At 40.2% G+C, this 12,464-nt stretch overlaps 1 pseudogene; it reads left to right on the top strand.

Annotated features, from left to right (window-relative positions):
• Positions 1-12,464, top strand: part of LOC104773674 (GPCR-type G protein 1-like) — a 42,552-nt pseudogene that overhangs the window by 13,865 nt on the left and 16,223 nt on the right.

Below are 12,464 nucleotides of genomic sequence, written 5' to 3'. Positions count from 1 at the left end.
GAGAGCGTGCAGGAGTTGTCAGGGTTGCGGGAGGCGAGTTCCTGAGAGTGATTGGACGAGCTAGAGGAATTGATATTCAGATCGCAGGAGAGTCGTGGCCAGCAGATTTGCTTATCAGTCCAGTGGAGCTGTATGATGTTATTCTCGGGATGGATTGGTTGCATCGGCATAGGGTGCATTTGGATTGCCATCGGGGTAGAGTGGAGTTTGAGCGTTCAGGAGGGAAGTTGGTCTTTCAGGGTATTAGACCGACTTTGGGGAGTCTCGTGATCTCAGCCATTCAGGCTGGGAAGATGATCGAGAAGGGCTGTGAGGCCTATCTGGTTACTATATCTATGCCAGAGTCAGTGGGGAAGTCTACGGTTAGCGGTATTCCAGTAGTGGAAGAGTTTGAGGATGTGTTTCAGTCTTTGCAGGGATTACCACCATCTCGGTCGGATCCCTTTATCATTGAACTGGAACCGGGGACGACACCGTTATCCAAGGCTCCTTACAGAATGGCTCCAGCAGAGTTGGCAGAGCTGAAGAAGCAGCTAGAAGATTTGTTGAGTAAGGGATTCATCCGCCCTAGTGTATCACCGTGGGGAGCGCCGGTGTTGTTTGTGAAGAAGAAGGATGGGAGTTTCAGGTTGTGTATTGATTATCGGGGTTTGAACCGGGTCACTGTGAAGAACAAGTATCCTCTTCCTAGGATCGATGAGTTGTTGGATCAGTTGAGGGGTGCTACTTGGTTCTCCAAGGTAGATCTGGCGTCGGGTTATCATCAGATACCGATAGATGAGGCAGATGTGAGGAAGACTGCTTTCAGGACGAGATATGGGCACTATGAGTTTGTGGTGATGCCCTTCGGATTGACTAACGCGCCAGCAGCGTTTATGAGATTGATGAACAGTGTGTTTCAGGAGTTTCTGGATGTATCTGTCATCATTTTCATCGACGATATCCTGGTCTATTCTAAGAGTCCTGAGGAACATGCAGTGTATTTGAGGGCAGTTATGGAGAAGCTGCGGGAGCAGAAGTTGTTTGCCAAGTTGAGCAAGTGTAGTTTTTGGCAGCGTGAGATGGGCTTTCTGGGTCACATTGTTTCTGCAGAGGGGGTTTCTGTAGATCCAGAGAAGATTCAGGCTATCAGAGATTGGCTTAGACCGCAGAATGCCACAGAGATCAGGAGTTTCCTTGGATTGGCAGGGTACTACAGGAGATTTGTGCAGGGGTTTGCAAGCAGAGCACGTCCTATGACTAAATTGACAGGGAAGGATGTTCCTTTTGTCTGGTCAGAAGAGTGTGAGGAAGGCTTTGCAAGCCTGAAGGAGATGTTGACTACTGCGCCAGTGTTGGCTTTGCCTGAGCAGGGAGAACCCTATGTGGTTTATACAGATGCATCTAGAGTTGGGTTAGGTTGTGTTCTGATGCAACATGGGAAGGTGATTGCCTATGCTTCGCGGCAGTTGCGGGTGCATGAAGGCAACTATCCTACCCATGATTTGGAGATGGGTGTTGTAGTTTTTGCCCTGAAGATTTGGAGGTCTTATCTTTACGGTGCAAAGGTACAGGTGTTTACAGATCATAAGAGCCTGAAGTATATATTCACTCAGCCTGAGCTGAATTTGAGACAGAGGCGGTGGATGGAGCTTGTGGCAGATTATGATTTGGAGATAGCCTATCATCCTGGAAAGGCTAACACGGTTGCAGATGCTCTGAGTCGGAAGAGGGTAGCTTCGGCTCAGGAGCAGGAGATGGAGTCACTGGTAGGGGAGATCAGTGCTTTGAGCTTGTGTGCTGTTTCACAGGAACCGTTGGGTTTGGAAGCAGTAGATAGAGCAGATCTTCTGAGTAGGGTGCGGTTGGCACAGGAGAAGGATTTGGGGCTAGTGAATGCCTCTAAGGATGTGGGTTCAGAGTATCAGGTCTCAGATAATGGTACTATCTTGGTGCACGGTCGGGTTTGTGTGCCCAAGGATGAGGAGTTGAGACAGGAGATTCTGAGAGAGGCTCATGCGAGCAAGTTGTCCATTCATCCAGGAGCGACTAAGATGTACCGTGATCTCAAGAGGTACTATCATTGGGTCGGGATGAAGAAGGATGTAGCTAGTTGGGTTTCGAGGTGTGATGTGTGTCAGCTAGTGAAGGCTGAGCATCAGGTTCCTGGCGGGTTACTGAAGAGTTTACCCATTCCTGAGTGGAAGTGGGATATGATCACTATGGATTTTGTGGTGGGATTGCCAGTGTCACGGACCTTTGATGCTATTTGGGTCATTGTGGACCGGTTGACCAAGTCAGCACATTTTCTGGCCATTAAGAAGACTGATGGAGCAGCGGTCTTGGCTAAGAAGTATGTGAGGGAGATAGTCAGGTTGCATGGGGTGCCAGCGAGCATTGTCTCTGATAGGGATTCCAAGTTCACTTCGGTGTTCTGGAAGGCGTTTCAGGCAGAGATGGGCACTAAGGTGCATATGAGTACAACTTATCATCCCCAGACTGATGGACAGTCAGAGAGGACGATCCAGACGCTGGAGGATTTGCTGAGGATGTGTGTGTTGGATTGGGGTGGCCATTGGGCAGATCACCTGAACCTGGTAGAGTTTGCTTACAAGAACAGCTATCAGGCGAGTATTAAGATGGCTCCTTATGAGGCTTTATATGGGAGGCCATGTCGTACACCATTATGCTGGACTCAGATGGGGGAGAGGAGCATGTTTGGTGCTAGTTTTGTTCAGGAGACCTCAGAGAAGATTCGGGTTCTCAAGCTGAACATGAAGGAGGCTCAGGATAGGCAGAGGAGTTATGCAGATAGGAGGAGGAGAGATCTTGAGTTTCAGGTGGGAGACAGAGTGTACCTCAAGATGGCCATGTTGCGGGGTCCGAACAGGTCATTGTCAGAGACTAAGTTGAGTCCGAGGTATATGGGTCCATTCAGGGTGATTGAGCGGGTTGGACCAGTGGCATATAGATTGGAGTTACCTGAGGTGATGCGTGCATTCCATAAGGTTTTCCATGTGTCTATGTTGCGGAAGTGTCTCCGTGAGGGAGAGGAGGTGTTGGCTAAGATTCCTGAGGATCTTCAGCCTAACATGACTTTGGAGGCGAGACCAGTGAGGGTTCTCGAGAGGAGGATCAAGGAACTTCGGAAGAAGAAGATTCCTTTGATGAGAGTCCTGTGGGACTGTGATGGTGTTGAGGAACAGACTTGGGAGCCTGAGGCAAAGATGAAGGCAAGGTTCAAGAAGTGGTATGAGAAGCAAGCCGCGACTTGAGCTTGTTTAGCCTGGTCCCATCTGTAATCCGTGGCTGGAGCGGGAATGGAGTATTCCAGCCCATCTCTCTTGTTACTCGGTCGCTTGGGGTGGTTGGTTGTGCGACTCAGTAACAAGATGAGGTGGTGTTTGGGGTACAAAGTTTCCGTGAGGCAGGGTTGTGAAGAGGAGTTTCCAAAAATGGAAAGTGTTAAATATGGAAAGTTTTGCGGGAGTCAGAATTTTGTCCATTTTAGCGGTGGGAAGCCTTGGGAGGGGCTTTTGTGCCTTTGTGGCGGACTTTTGAGTCAGAGTGCCTGTGTGTGGCGGTATTGTTAGACATTGTATGGCCTTTGTGGCGGGCTTTTAGCCAATTGTGTGGCCTTTGTGGCGGGCTTTTAGCCAATTGTTGGCCTTTGTGGCGGGCTGTTTAGCCAGAGTGTCTTTGTGACGGTCCTTCGGGACAGATGGTCTTTGTGACGGTCCTTCGGGACAGATGGTCTTTGTGACGGTCCTTCGGGACAGATGGTCTTTGTGACGGTCCTTCGGGACAGATGGTCTTTGTGACGGTCCTTCGGGACAGACGGTCTTTGTGACGGTCCTTTGGGGACGAGTGGCCTTGGTGGCGGTCCTTTTTAGGACATTTTGTTTGGCCTTGGTGGCGGTCCTCGTGAGGACATTTTTGTTGGCCTTTGTGGCGGCCCTTGTGGCGTATATATGATCCTTGTGCGGTCATGGGGTATCCCGGTGTGGGAATATGTGGTTGGTAAGACATTGAGATGTTTTACGCGAGCCACGGGAAGGAAACCTGGATAGGGATAGGACTCAGACGTGTTCAGAATTGTTTGCTCGCGACTCTTGGGGGACTTAGGTTCTCCTAGTACTGCCATTTTCAGAGACTTTGTGGCTCGGGAGTATGGTTGGTATATCGACTCCGGATGACGATCCGGGGGCGCGCTGTAGGGTGGCAACCCGAGATACGAGTTTGGACTTTTCCTTATATATTATGGCATGCGGGCTTTGGCCTGATGAGGAGCCAACATTTGGCATGCAGACTTAGGTCTGATGAGGAGCCAATAAAACTCAAGGTTTAGGCCTATGAGTAAAGGGAAGTCCAAAAAGTCAAGAGCAAATGACGCCTGGAGCGTGAGTCTATCGCCTAGAGGTGACCTTCTGTAGATCGGTCGGAGGAGTGCAGGCCGTGGAGACGGTTGCACGGGAGTCCTTGACTGATGGTTGTTCGAGATTCGAGGACGAATCTAGATTAATGGGGGAGAATTGTAACATCCGCAAACCAAAAATTGGTTTTTGGGGATGGGTGTCGATCGACACCAAGGGGGTGTCGGTCGACACCACTTATTTTTCGGTTCGATCAGAATGAGTTTTTAATCGATTTGGTTCGGTTTGGTTTAAGGAAATCATTGAACTGGGTCTTTAAAGGAAGGAAACGACCTAGGTCGTGTTCCAGAGGTTGTGGTCGCCGTTTTTGTTTGAAAAAGAGGAAAAGAGAGAAAACAAGTGTTCTTGAGATTGTGAGTGAGATTGGGAGATTTCTTGGCTGTTCTTGAGAGATTGGAGGCTGGGAAGGTGCTAGAAGCTTGCTAGGAGTGAGGGATTCGTCCTTATTGGTCAGAAACTTCCTGCAAAGAGGTGAGTGCATGACCATGGCTTATCTAAGCTAAGATCTCTAGATTCTATGTGATTTGGTGCTTATGTGGTTGTTTCTTTGAGTTCTCTATGATATTTCGTTGCTGTCTGGGCTGGGTTTGGCTTCTGGGAGTGCAAGGAGCGGATTGGAGAAGCTTGGAGGCGAGATTCGGAGTTTCTGATCGAGGGAAATCGCTGCTCGGCATCGGTGTCGGTCGACACCAGTTGGGGTGTCGGTCGACACCAACGCGAGGACGGCTCGGGACTTTAGCGAGTGTCGAACGATGCCATGTGGAGGTGTCGGTCGATGCAAACTAGGGTTTTCGGGAGTGTCGGGCAGGGTGTCGGTCGACACCAGTTTGGTGTCGGTCGACACCAGATATTCAGTATCGATCGACACCGTCTGGTGTCGGTCGACACCCCTTGTTCAGTTACGATGGACGTCGCATGCTTTGTATATTGCCTGGTTTGTTTTATTGATTGTTGTTTGTGGCATGTAGAGATCTTATTGCTTGTGTGTATAGCCCGGTAGATGGGAGAATTGCCTCACTGAGTGTTTATCAAATACTCATGCATCTCAATTTGTGTTTGTGGTGCAGGTAAAGGCAAAGTGTGATCGTGGAATCAAAGGCAATGAAGAGGAGGATGTTCTAGGGACTCGATTGGATGTTGTCTGGCATTTGCTAGGGTGCTAGAGTTGAGTCATTAGAAACATTGCTAGGTTGCTGGTTTCATGTTTCTTGTTGTTTGGTATTGAGATATTGCTTTGCTATAATATTGGTTTATTATTGGTTTATTATTGGATATTGATTATGTTATTCCGCTGTTGATTGTGTTGTGATTAGATGGCTAGTGGGTATGGGACCACTAGCTGTAGTTTATTTTAATATATTATATTTATTATTTATTATTAAAAAAAAAAAAAAGGAAGGTTGTTTCACTTACCAATAGGCTTGCTAAGAGATTAGAGGTCTTGTTTGGTATGAGATGTATTGCTTAATGCCTGCTTGTGTAGATTCTTTACTTTGTGAGAACAAGTCTAGAGATGCATAGGTTTGATTGATTCTTGCCATGAGAGTGGAAGAAACTTGTCTTAGATTTATATGTCTAGAGATTAGCTCAAAGCTTTGCTTGAGATTTGTTGGCCAAAGTGTGATAACCTCATTCATTAGTCTAGCCCATGAATCCCTCCTCAAGGCCTTCTTTGTTTATTGATTTTTAAGTATTAATCATGTTGCTTGCTTGTTGTTTGATTCGTTTTTGCATTGCTCTGTTTTTATTGTGTTGCTCTGTTTCCCGGATTTATCTAGCTCGACCCTGCACTCGATCTACACTCGATCGAGTGCTTGCTCGAGTTCATCCCCAGAACTCTTGTTTATGTTTTGTAGTTGTTCTGTCTTATCTCTAGTATCATTCTATTTGCATTTCTGTTTCATTTACTCATTGTCCTGTTCATTATTGTATTGCATTAGTTCATTAGCATAGTTTCTATTTCTGTCCTTGGTTCATAACTATTGCAATCATTCTGTTCTATTTGTATTTAGCTCTTAGTTCTTGTAGTTTACTTTCTGCATTTTACTTTTTTATCTTAGGATTGGTAGTGACACTACAGGAAATAAAGGTATTCGTAGCGTCCAAAAACCGCTATCTAAAGCTACTATAGCGTTATTGTAAACGCTGTATCTCCGCCCGTTATAATAGGTCTGACACTTTACATAGCGTTTTCCTCTTTGGCTATGGTATCTTTTTAATACATAGCGGTTTTAAATATGCAATCGTTAAGTTTACAATAGCGGCTGTTGTTTGCTAATATATAGAGTTAATTATTCTATTATGAATTACAATAGCAGTTAATATATGGTTATAGATAGCGTTTTCTTACGTATAGTTTTATATAGATAGCATTTGTATGAAACTATAAAATACGTATAATTTTGTATAGATAGCGTATTTTTACGTATAGTTTATAGCGTTCTTGTAGAAGTATATATACGTAAATTTTTATACGTGACAGTATTTTGTACTATTAAATTATACATTTTATAAAAATAATGTATTGTACAAAGGAGTATTTTTATAATCAATTTTTTACAAAAAATAAAATAAGAAAATTTGTTTGTTTACAAAAAATAAAATAAATAAAATACAAAAAAAATTGTTTCTTTACTACTTCCTAAATATTGGCCCTCATCACTTGTTTTAGCCCATAAAAAAGCTTCGATACAAAACGTGAGCCTCTTTAGCAAATTTGTAAACCAGAGCCTCTACACCTTTCCACTTCCATTATAGTTTTCCTCCACTTGTATACGAAGTCAACCCAGAAACAATCTATACACAAAACCATGAATTAAGGGTATTATTAGCAAACAATTGTGCAGCAATAGGCAAAATCATAAATTCAATACAAAATTACTCTGAAATTCGTGGCTAGCTGAAGCAATAGGCAAAATCATAAATTCAACAAATCTGGATTCCAAATAAGAATCAAGCTCAAACTATTCCAAATGAGAAGCATATAACTCTATCGAGAAGAGAAGGTGATGTTTGACTCAGGAAGAGAAGGTGAGAAAGCGTAAACACCACCGAGAGACCAAAACACAACAAAACTGCGAGTGGGGTTTACTGTCAAACAAATAAAAAGTATTAGATTCAGTTGAACAAAACTCTTATAAACAATTTTCTGTCAATTTTTGGTTATAAGAACCCATGTAAATTATAGTACCTTCGACAGAACATTCTTCGTCTTCGTCTTCTTCGTTGGTTCTCTCAGATTCGAGTCGGAGATGGAAATGAATTTTATGTTTGAAGAAGTAGGTTGCGAGAATTTTTTCTGAATCAGCCAAGAATTAATTTTGTTCTGAATTTTGTTCTCAGTCGATGTCGAGGAGATGAAAGGATGAAGAGAATGTAGAGGCGATGAACGGATGAGATTTCATTAAACAAGATTTCATCACAGCCTTTGGTTGGGCGATGAAAGGATGAGATTTCGCCACGTCATGTATCCGAGTATTACTCAATTATTGGATTGAGTAAATTGATCATGTATTAAATCCGATGAATGGCTGAGATCTCGCCACATCAGCAATCCGAGTGAAACATTATGAATGGCTTATTTAGTTTATAGGCATAAAAATGTGTTTTTACTATTAATATTAGTTACTATATAAAACACTAAACCCTAAACCCTAAAACTAAACCCTAAACCCTAAACCCCAAACCCTAAACCCTAAATTATTTTTAAAAATGAATTTTATTTATGTTATTATTTTTATAATTAATATTATTACTATTTCAAACAAATATAATCCTAAAACCTAATCCATACATTTCATACCCTTAATTCTATACCCTAAACTCTTTAAAATTATAACTTTGTTATTATTTTGTAATTATTATATTATAATTATCTATTTATGTCTTTTTGACTTTTCTTTTAGAAAATTCGAAAATCATTTAAAATATTATGTAATTATAATATTTATTATTTTGTTATCTATTTTTTAACTTTTCTTTTAGAAAATTCGAAAATCATTTAAAAATTTTAAAAATCTTTAAAATCATTTAACTTGAAACCTATAGTACATGCCTAAAAATAATTAATTCAATTTTTTCCAATTAAAATGTTTTAAGTATTAAAACATTATTGCCAAGATACAACATATAAATAGTAACATGAGAAAACAAAGTCAAGTACATGTAATAAAAGAAAACACAAAGTGTTCGACACTTAAAACAACAAATTGTTCGACATAAAGGAAAAAAACTTAGTACTTAAGAAGTTTCAGAGATAGACTATCTTGTTTAGGCCAAGCAACAGTTGTGCCTTGTGCATCTACGATGAATTGCACTTCTGAATCTGGCCTCCACACTTTAGCATTATCAATCATTGAAACATCAACCCAGACCTTGCAAGCATTTGGTCCTAAGGGTCTGTTACGGACTGTCTCTGCAGGATCAGTTGAACACACTCGGCCCTCTGCAACTGTTTTTTCAGAATTTTTGCAATCCAACAGGAAGCACTTCTTGTTTTTCCCTTTGCTGGAACCAGAGTTTGAACTTGCATTCTACCACATCAATAACACAATCATAACACAATCATCACACAATCATCAGAAAGTCATCTTTAAAATGAAATACACATCATAGCAACATCAATACTTACCCCAGGCGAGCTTCTCACTGAAGGCACCTCTGCATTTTGACTGATGCGTTTTATCTTATTAAGTGGCCATTGGATTTCTTTATACTGTGCATCAGCCATCAGATGGATGTTCATCACCAACTTCAGACTCAAAATAAGCTGTCCTTATCAAGTCATAAGCCTCTTCCTCTGAAGTTAGAACATCTCCAGATGTGCTCTCTCTCCTGTCCCCATGATTAAACCAACATGTATTCCTCTTGTACTTCAAATCCATACCTCTCATCACAAGATGATCCACTACAGTATCTAGCAGCTGATGGCAAACATTCCGACAATCGACACATGGACAGAGAATCTCTGCAGGATTACCAATACTACTTGATGCTCCATACACAAAATTCTTTGCTCCAATCTCATACTCAAGGCTATTCCTAAGATAATAATTTAAGAAAAAAAACCAAAGTTCAGAATCACTATAAATGAAACCATCTATGAAAATAACAGAGAGATGCATACCTTGGAAGCCAAACCCATGCCTTGTCCATATTAGACCAATACGACCCAATCTCCACCACCAATTTATACATACATTATCATAATAACTTTAATGATCAAACACTCACATTAGACACAAAATGTATAACAAAAAGGTAGAGAAATAATATCTTACACAATTCAAAGAACAAGGTAGGAACGGACAAAAAGTTTGAAGATTATGAATCAAAAATCTGCAAACAAAAAAACGACATGGATTATCAGAATCATTACAACACAACTAATCTTTAATTGAACAGCTACAAAGCCGTAAATACCTTATAGTTATTGTACTGAACAGCTACAAAGCCGCAACTACAGATCCGAAAATCCAACTACAATTCACAATTACAAGCCAACAAAATATCATCAGCAACTGGTAATGACCAGAGAGCAGCAGGAAAAATCGAAATAAGCGTAGAAAACTAGAGACACAAGAATTGATTTCTATGTTCTTTACATGTATAAACTTTTCTGAATCTATGCATCACAGAAACAAGACAGTAAATAAGAACTTATATAAACTCGATTCTCTAGCATTATTTACTAGAGTCTTTGACCTCTCAACAACAATCAGACAAAACTGTGTCAATTCAAATTAGCTTCATATAGAATCTAAACGCAGACAAAAATTATGCAAAAACACAGATTGAAAGTCGAACACCAAAATCACATAAGAAGAAATCGATTCCAATCATACAAACATCAATCCAAAACCCAATTACTTCAGAAACAACTGAAACAGACCAAACCCAACACGAAATAAAAACTAAATCGTTTAGAAAAACGAAAACCCATACATATTGTTTACCTTATGTATCAAATTCGGCGATCGATATGAGAAGGATTAGACTGAGCAGGATCGATAGTGGAAGAATCAAGCAAATTGGGATCTATGGTGTTTCAGATTTCGATCTATGGAATCAAGCTAATTGGGATCTATGGGATCAAGAGAGACGAGATCGAGAAAAGAAAAACCTAATTAGAAAACCTTTTGTTTTCTTTTTTTTACCCATGCTTTTTTTTTTTTTTTTTTTTTGTCTTTTTCTTCCAATTTTCGAGCCAATGACAAATTTGGTTCCCGGGTTAACCTACAATAACGTTTTAAGTTTACCGATGCTATAATAGAACCAATACTAAGCGCCACTCTGAAATAATTTTTCGCGCTCCGCCTACCATAGCGTTTACCTTTTGGAAAATGCTATCTATAGTTTCTCTATACTCAGTTATAGCGGAAAAATAAAAAACGCTATAATGTTATGCTATTAATACCATTAATTCCTGTAGTGTGACAAACAATCTTTACATTTGGCTTAACTTAGATTCATATACATATCTTAATTGTTCACAAACACTCATTTAGGATTGACACCTCTTATACTGCAACTGCATAAGGGGAATTGAAACACCTTACCATCCATCCATTCATATCTCATTGCATACATTCATCATCATTCATCACCCACACCAAAAAGATCTTGTTTCACTGTGCAAAAACTGAAATGAGTATACTCTGGATGCATTACCTCGACACAATTTAGCGTGAAAACTGTTTATCTTTAATCATTAGCGGCTTTGGCTTGAGGAGAATGAGCCTGGTCAGAGGGATTAATTTAGTTGAACACGGAATTTTGGTAATAACTAGATATTTATTTGTGCATGTGTTCTGTGCTTTGATGGTGCTGTTAGTAAGTAGTAACTAGATCAACTACAAGATCAAATGGAAAACATACTGTCCTTTATTCCAAAATAGTCTAAACCAAAAAGTAATGTTGATACTTACTACAGGGGGGAGACTTACGTCTATTTTTGCCCATAAATATGTTGAGTTGACCATGAATCTTGTACAGAAGAAATGTATTCACGTAGACCAACTTGAGATCAGTTTTTTCCTTGTTTGTTTGAATTAGTATTTTGTTGAGTAGTTATCACCTTAGCATTGCTATATTGAACCTTTAACAGAGGATGATTCAATTAGGTAAAAAAATTCAAGTGTACATGGGGAGATATTAGTCTATTTTATGAATAGATTGTCTGGTCAAGTCCCTCCAATTAATTGATAACTTTTCTTTATGAAGACATTAAAATATTGGAGGCGGAGGTGGAAGCCCTAGAGGAGCTTTCAAAACAGATATTTTTGGAAATATATGAGCTGCACCAAGCAAAGGTTAGCTTTCAGCTGCTTTGGTTTTTGATTCACTAAAGATTTTTCTACTCATTGACTTGGTGGTGACATCTTAGTACTTTGGCTGAATTTTCTATTCTTGAGATTAGTGCTTCTGAGTGCCTTCCTTGGTTCTGATATTTTAAAAGCATTTGCTCTGGCTTCACTCATTTGCAGGATGCTGCTGCTTATTCTAGAACTTGGAAGGGTCATGTGCAGAACTTACTTGGTTATGCATGTTCCATTTATTGTGTGTATAAAATGTTGACGGTAAGTTTCTTTATTCTTCTAATGATGATCTAGCTTTTAATTTTTAAGTTATACCCTATTCCTAGATCAATTGCAAAAGAATTTTAAAACTATTTTTAATGGATGTGAAAACAGCTCTTCTTGCTATCAATGCTGGTTTTGTTAGTAGATATTTGAGGCATATATAACTTCAACAAGTTGTCTAATTTTTCTTTGAGTTCTTTACTCTCCTTAAAAAGAGTGTGTCAGACACCGTATGGGTAACTTTTAGGTTTGAATGGTAATATTTTTAGAAGATTGAAAAGTAGATGAATAATGATGCTCCAGTTTCCTTTCGGTTGGAATAAGTCTTTTTATAGAAAAAATTTTTCGTTTCTAATCATCCCCTTTTGTAACTATGTAAGAACACCTCTTTTATAGTTAAAGAACATTCCTAGTTACAGAATATATTCATACGACCAAAATGTTTTATCCAACTTTTGAATGATTCCTCTTA

The sequence above is a fragment of the Camelina sativa genome, chromosome 5 (assembly GCF_030686135.1).
Source record: "Camelina sativa cultivar CO46 ecotype springtype chromosome 5, ASM3068613v1".
Lineage (NCBI taxonomy): Eukaryota > Viridiplantae > Streptophyta > Magnoliopsida > Brassicales > Brassicaceae > Camelina > Camelina sativa.
The sequence above is the reverse complement of the archived record's forward strand: the minus strand, read 5'-3'. Positions and strand labels throughout refer to the sequence as shown.